Raw genomic sequence first — 8,023 nt, 5'->3', positions numbered from 1 at the left:
CTCACTTTAGTCTCTCTTTCTTGCACTTTTCATGACTACCAGAGACACGAAAACAGAAACATGGAGGACAGTTAAAAACCTACATGGTCTCAAATCCCTTCGATAAGTATCGATTCAGATCGTCAGCTTAACGCATCATATCGTCAGTTTAACACCTCAAATCATCAGTTTCACGCCTCAGATCGTCAGTTTAATGTTTCAGATTGTCAGTTTAATGCCTCAGATCGTCAGTTTAACGCCTCAAATGATTAGTTTAATGCCTCAGGTCGTCAGTTTAACGCCTCAGATCGTCAGTCTAACATCTCAGATCATCAATTCAACACCTCAGATCGTGAACTTAACTTCTCAGATCGTCCATTTAACGTCTCAGACTACTCGACTACGCCACACTAGCTACTCCTTCCTCCCATCCAAAAGCAAATTGAGGTGAATGTCCTAACTTCATACCACTCCGCCTAAACTAAACTCCTGATGTTGAAGCGTGCAATGATGTATGTTCACCTAGGCAGTTTTTTATTTGGATAATAATATGGTCAACATTCTAACTTGCGTTGTATTACATCTTTTTTACATCAGACTTCTTGATCTCTTGATTTTAGTGGTTCCATTGTCGCCTTACCATACTGGGCCGATATTAAGAATTGTTTTCCCGAATGAGAATCGAAGCATTCACTATGCTACCAAAAAATAAGAGGCGGTTACCATTCAGCTACACAGGGGCACGTCACCCATGTAAAATTTGCGCATCTTGTCATAATCGCTCAATGTCAAGGAGTTGAACGTCAAGGAGTTTAATTTAAATTTTAAATCACTTTAAAACACATTAATTCCCAATTTTCTACTTCTGTGTTTAACTACTCTGGGAATAATGAGCTAGTTGGAATTTGTTCCACCTAGGCCGGTAGCCAGACCAAAAATGTAGAGAGGGGGCGGTAGGAGTTAGGGGCCCGATCCAACCGTATTATAGTTCATCACCATATTATAGTTTATTTGTAAGCCTTAAGTGAAAATTTTAGGGGGCAGTAAAATATTAGGGGGCTCGGCCCCCTAGACCCCTTGTGGAACGATCTGCTCAAATGTAATTGTATGGTGCTGAAAAGACATTAATTGTGTCCAACTGTAACTAGACATTAATTGTGTAATCCAACGAGTGTGTCTAAAATTATTGGAATGATAATAATTTTTCAAATAAATAAAGTTTTGGAACAATTATTTTTGTGCGGATTAATTGTGGTACATAGTGATATACTCAAGAAGTGGAGAATGAATGAAATTGAAATACAAGGTAGAGGTAATATAATTTTATTAAAACAATTAATTTTACCTTAATTCTTCTTTGATAATTTTATACGAGCCTTCGGTGCGAGAGACCTGGATTGCTGTCGGATCCCAAATTAAATTTTAAGTCGACATCTCATTAGCATTTGTGCCGAAAGAAATGCTGACCTCTAATTCAACCAACCCACAATTCTTGTTCTAATTTAAATGCTGAAGAATCATTTTTTAACTATAGGTATAACTCCGCCAGTCCCTAAATTTTTTTGATAGGTATGGTTCATGAGGGAAGTCATACCGGTAAAAGAAATATACAATTTTATCGCTGAAATGTAAGAAAAGAAAATATATCTAATACCCAGCTTCTTGTGGGATATGAAGTAAATTTTTCTTCCGTTATCTTGCAGTGAGAATATATATATATATTACCAATGCTACACTCCTCACAAGCCGACACTTCATCTGCACAAGTTTTGATTGATTCATGTGATTTTTATTCTTGATTTAAAAGTTTATAGAGCTCCTTCGTGGCTAAGCGGTTAGCGTACGCCCCTTTACCGTTGGAAACCCGGGTTCGATTCCCGGCGGGAGCTCATGTGGTTCGGATTCCACGTTAGTCAGTAGGTCCCGTCTCATATAGCCTTGCTGCTGAAAGGGACACTCAACTCAAAATCAACTCAGCTCATTGAAAGTTTATATAATATTGTAATGTTTACGAGTAGAGTCAATGATGGACCGAGATTTATCCCTTCACCAATTTTATTATACAATTAAGTCTTTTATGCCTGCAAAAGTTCTAATAACAAAATAACAAAGTAACCCCTTAGCTTCATAACAGCCTCCAGGGTTTAGGGTAGGTTGCGATCAATTGGTCGACTGATGCCAGGTCCCTCGGTGGTCCCTCTTTTATTTGTCCTCTTCGGGTCCTTTCGGCTTCCTCCGGTGTCTTCCGTGTTAACTTCTCGTCTGCTTCATTCTTTATAATCAATAACATGTGTTGTATTGACATGTGCTTTTGTCGTGATGTGGGGATCTTGATAATACTGATGTGTTGTGCTAATGTATCGTGTCCGCATGTGTAATGTCCGCATGTGTCGTGCAAAACATGTGCTTTTGTCGTGATGTGGGGACAATATTGACGTAAACTTCAAGGTGGGATTCCTAATGAAGTAGTATCTGCTAGACTAGCTTTTCTCAACCTGCGGTACGCAAGCTGCTGTTGGTGGTACGTACGACTTATAGTGGATTAATGATTAATATATTTTGGTGGTATGCTGTTAGAAAAGGTTGAGAAATCCTTTTCTAGACGTCCTCCATAGCCTAAGTATTGAAGTAGCTACGCGTGTCACTCACTGAACCGTGCCTATTCTCTGTCCCACCTTACTTGTGAACGACCATATACAATGCCGTGTGTGACTAAGCACACTGGTTTGCTGCAGAGTTGCTAACCCAGCTTATCTTATAGAAAGTAGTTCATTAATAGAAGTGTGATTTTACTATAAAAATCCATATAGCACTATGATACTAACATTGCGCTAAGTAATAGGAATAGCACATGAATATTTTAAATGCAAACAACAAGATATGCTGGATATTCTTCACTACTCTTTTTTTTATTATTGGTCATTCTATTACTTTGAGTACGTTGATGGAAAACTCACAATTTTATGGGACTTATAAAAAGCCAGGCGCGCAATTATATTTTGGAGAAGTGTCCCTTTTCACAATCAGAAAGATTGACGTTTGTTGACAGGGTTGGTTAGATGCCCGGAGAATTCATAATATAGCTTTCTGAGGCTGAGGTTATTTGACAATTCCATTACCCAGTACCTGGTTCCTAAGAACCCACCTCATATGTGAATTAAGAGCATATGCACTGGATTGGCATTTGTATTTGGTGGGGGACGCAACTGTCGCAGTCCCCGTTGAGTATTTATCCCAGTAGGCTCTAGTACATATAGCTGTGCTGTATCCGTCTGCGAAATTTCATTGGTTGTTAGTATGAATTGGTAGTTAGTATGAAGATCTTTATTAGTCCATGCTGTAGCCAATCAGAAAGAAGTGCACTGGCCCTCATAAGGGTATTGGTCCTGTTGCCTTAGAAGAGGTCTGCGATAATTTCCATTAAAATGATGCATTTGCTGAATGTATCTGGAGCGTCATGTAGTTCAGACATCTTTTTCTTCACTTTTTGAATAAAGGTTAGAAGTTTCAAATCTTGAAATAACTGCACTAACTCCTTAATGACGAATCCTGCTTCAGGTGTAACATCATTAGATGAGTCTTTAGATGATGATGTTGATTGAGGAGATAAGGAACTGTTCTTAAGAGCATGGATTGGTTTGTCCATTGATAATCTGGATGATGTTTTCGTTAGGAGAATTTGCTGATAAAGGTGGAAATTCTTCCGGTTTTGGTGGGTTTTGATGTAAACTTCTTTTATTGTGAACCTTATGAAAGGTAGGACATCCAGTGTAGGTAGCGGGGTGCTCGTCACCGCAATTTGCACATTTTTACTGTTTTGTCTTGCTCTGTCCGGGAACATTGATAGGTCAAATGATTCCCAGCACATTTAACACATCTTGGTTCTGCTTTGCAGGAAGACTGCGTATGTCCTAAGCGTTGACATCTATAGCACTGGACAATAAGGCTTGGTGCGGTAAGGCTCTATCTTAACTCTGTAGAATTCTAAATAGGTTAGATCTATGATTTTATGAGTTTCTTTGGTCTTCTTTAATGTGATTAGAAAGAGAGGCATTACTACACCTCCTCTTCTCTTCATTTGTTGTACTGATAGAACATGACATAATCTGTTTGTGAGGTTTGTTGTAGTATTTTCCTGCTGTCCGTCTATTGGTAGATAACGTATTACCACTTTAATCATAAATAGTTAGAGATTTTATGTATCTTCTGATTTCTGGTGGAGAACTAATGCGACTTGCACTGGTATCGTCATTTCCAGACGGCTCCGGAGAGACATCCATCTTTGTTTCTGATGTATCTTCTAAGGTACCAGATGTCGCTAATGGTGCAAAACTATTTGTTGTTGACACTCTGGATGGGGTAACTTGTTTTGGTTTCACTGTTCTTTTGGAAATTTTGAAAGGTCTTCCCTCTACTGGTGATGTGACGGACTGGTGATCCTGAGAAGGGCCAAAATCTTTGGTAATGGATGAAAACAACGGGGGGTTCACTGAATTCCCGCACCACTTAAGTTCGTAAGTTAAATTGAAGTGCTCAACTCTAATTGGGAATAACTCTTTAGACACTCCTTTGTACAGTGGTTTCTTATGATCAACACACATCATAGGAATTGGATCTAAATTTGAACATAGTATACACTCCATCATATCTGTATTCTTAGACACTATTTTTCCAATCTTTATTAAGAAATCTTTATTGTTCTTCATAAGCATGAATATCCGCGAGTGCAGTTCCTGACTCTGGGCATCAACATTCATTTCTACGGAGATTTGATAAAAGAGCAAGCTCATTGGTCCAAGCCAAATGTCCAACCGATTGCCGTTTAATGTAACGAACCTTCTAATCTTCAGTTTATATTGGTATACCGATTTCCTTTTACATAACATTTGAATGCTTTAGCACTTGTTAAATAACCAGAGATAGGAACAACAGCGTCATTTCAAGAAGCTTGATGAAATTCATCGTGGAAATAGAGCCTGTATCTGAGATTATGTGTGCATAAACATAATTCAAGTTTCAAGTTTGCGATAAACTGCGGTAAAGATAGTAAGTAGGGTGATACAACTTATTGCAGTAAAAAGAAAAGCTATGTATCCTTTCATCATGGGCAACCAACAGTTCTTTCCTGCTGTATTAGTTGCATAACAGCTAGCGAATGTCATGGATTTAAAACTATACAGTATGTTAAAATCATCGTTAAAGTCACTGTTACCGTGAAGGTCGACTCTATTAACGAACTCGGCTGAGGTAATTTAGAATAATAAAAGCTACATATCCTTTTAGTATAGGCAACCGGCATTTCTTTGCTATTGTGCAGGTTGCATATAATCTAGGAAATATAATAGATTTTAAACGTAATATTGATAGCCGAGTACCTGTGGAGACGTTAGTGTATTGACTCCATTAACGAAGTCGGCCGATATAATCGCTCTAGAGATCTATTGCAAAAGAATAATAACTCAAACATTTTCTTTCCTTTGAGAGCTATTGCGCGGAGTAACGACCAGGAAGCTGGATGACCTCCTGACATTACAATCTTATAAAACCCATGAGCATCATTCTAACAACATAGTTCTCTACGCATGAAACTTCTGTAGTCATTAAACTCTTCATAATAACTCGTCTAATTTTGTAGATAAATCAAATCGTGTTACGGCTATTTGCAACTCACAGCAACAAATTACATTGAGACAGACAATGGTAGAGGACAATATATTCTAAAGTGTTCTGTACATGAACTACAAAACAAAATGGTGGTTTTTGAATCGTTCCGCTCTCAGATTTAATTACGTCAAATCCCCTGACGCAACGCCAACTGAATAGACATGTGTTATGCGAGAGATGCATAAAAAAAGAACTCCGAGCGTAAATATCGCCGAAAGGTCAACTCGCATTTATCACATAAAGTGCTATGGACTCTCAATTTTGTTTCTGTTCTAACAACATATAATGAGTACATACAGGTTACGAGAAAATCATTCATGTGCATTTCACATTTATTCTCCATCACAATATATCAGAACATTTTCTCATGTTATACATTTGTAACAAATTTAAGAGCAATTGTCAAGTCCACTTTATTTTGATGCCTTACGGAACAAATTAGATCATGTATGTATCGCAAACATTTTTGGAAACCTAAATCTAAACCATCCGTATTCTTGCTTTTATTTCACGTTTGCACTTCATATCGTCACTAATAATACTACCCAGGTATCGAAAACTGGTCACCAATTCTATTTTCTTCTTTCCTACTTCTGTATTTGACCAGTACGAATTCGTTCCAATTACCATGGCTTTTGTCGTTTTAACACTTATTTTCATCCCATATTCTTCACAGCTCTTCCTCAAATTTTCTAACGTCTTATTGATGTTCTTTTCAGACTTCGTAGCAAGTGTCCTCTCATCTGGAAACCGTATACACCTAAATCTCCTACCGAAATGCAGTCTTCATTATGTAGACCTTTGTTATATCTTCTAGATAAATTAAATAATGTTGACAAGGGACGATGTCACGTCAGGAGGGCCCTGACAAAAGGGCGAGGACAGAAAGGCCCGAGTCAAAACGATCCCGCGTCAAAAGGGTCCCGGTCAAAAGGCCCGAATCAAAAGGGCACGCGTCAAAAGGACCCCGCGACATAAATTCTGAGATATAGGCTGAAAAGCCGGACAGGTATAAAAATGCTTAGATGAAGAATATTCTGTGGACAGTATCTGGTTTATTTGTGTTGACAGAACACACATGTTGAAAAAATATATAGGATTAGTCAAAAATAGTACGACAGACTAGCGATAACGATACGTGTTGACGGAGGAACAGTAAATGTTTCAGGTAGGTATTGATGCAAAAACCGTGTTGAATGGTGTATGGCATGTACCTTGGATTCCGGGATATTGGATAACACAGAATATTTTTTTAAATGGAAAGAGGTAGGTTTGACACATCAATTTAGGCTAGAGTCTTTTCACAAATGAGAATATGAACTTATTGGATCAAAAGATCAAATATATTTCAATCAAAATTTTTCATATCTTGAGAACTACATACAGTGTAGCCAAACTTAAACTATCACTTAACTCAGTATGATGTACTTATTCCGCAAAAGATACGAAAACTCGATTTAGAGCCCGTTCAAAAAATTTGTAGCAGCTGATCCAAAAGCTAATTATTGAGCAATCTTTTGATCCATTTTTGGATCATTGCTAAAATGCTTGTTTTCTCAATCTATTTTCATTCGTTTGCGAGGTAGGGTACTACGTTTGACATTTATATCTAGTAGTTAAAAGTATTTGAACATGCAATTAATAACGAAACACCTGGACGGAGGAAAGGAAAAGGTAACAAGTGTGTGTTGACGCGAAAACTGCACTGGTTGCATCTATCTTGGATTCCGCTAAATTGGATATCACATAATATTTTTAAATAGAAAGGACTGTATTTGACATATCAATTTAGGCTTGAGTCTTTCCACAAACGAGACTCTGCATTTATTTTTTACCTATCATCACTGTTTTACAAGGTAGATGTGCTATGTTTAACATTTGTGTGTAGTAGGCAAAACTATAGGGACAATCCAGTAATAATGTGGCGTAGGAAAAACAAATGTTGCAAGTGGGTGTTGGTGCAAAAACTGCATTGAATGGGGATGTGTATATTGTGGCAGGCAGCATTGATTTCGCTACATTGGATATCACACAACATTCTTTAAATGGAAAGGATATGTGTGACATCAATATTGGCTAGGATGTATCCTGAAACAAGAATCTGAACTCACTTTTCACCTATCGCTAATTCTTTACGGGATAGAGTGTGCTACGTTTGACACTAAAAATTCAAATACATCTGGAAGGTTTACTATGTTCCTGCGGGTAGCTGTACACTGCATATTTCAGAAAAAAAGACATTTACTTATATTTATCTGCATTTTGTCGTTGTCTGACAATAGACCACTTGGTCATAAAAATTGGAAAGTGCATACTTTAATATATCACGAGGAGGACTTCTTCTTTCTTTCACAAGATGATCTATAAGTCATTTAGGGTG

This window comes from Thermobia domestica, chromosome 18 (assembly GCF_964235325.1).
Source record: "Thermobia domestica chromosome 18, izTheDome1.hap1.1, whole genome shotgun sequence".
Taxonomy (NCBI): domain Eukaryota; kingdom Metazoa; phylum Arthropoda; class Insecta; order Zygentoma; family Lepismatidae; genus Thermobia; species Thermobia domestica.
Note: the sequence above shows the minus strand (reverse complement) of the source record.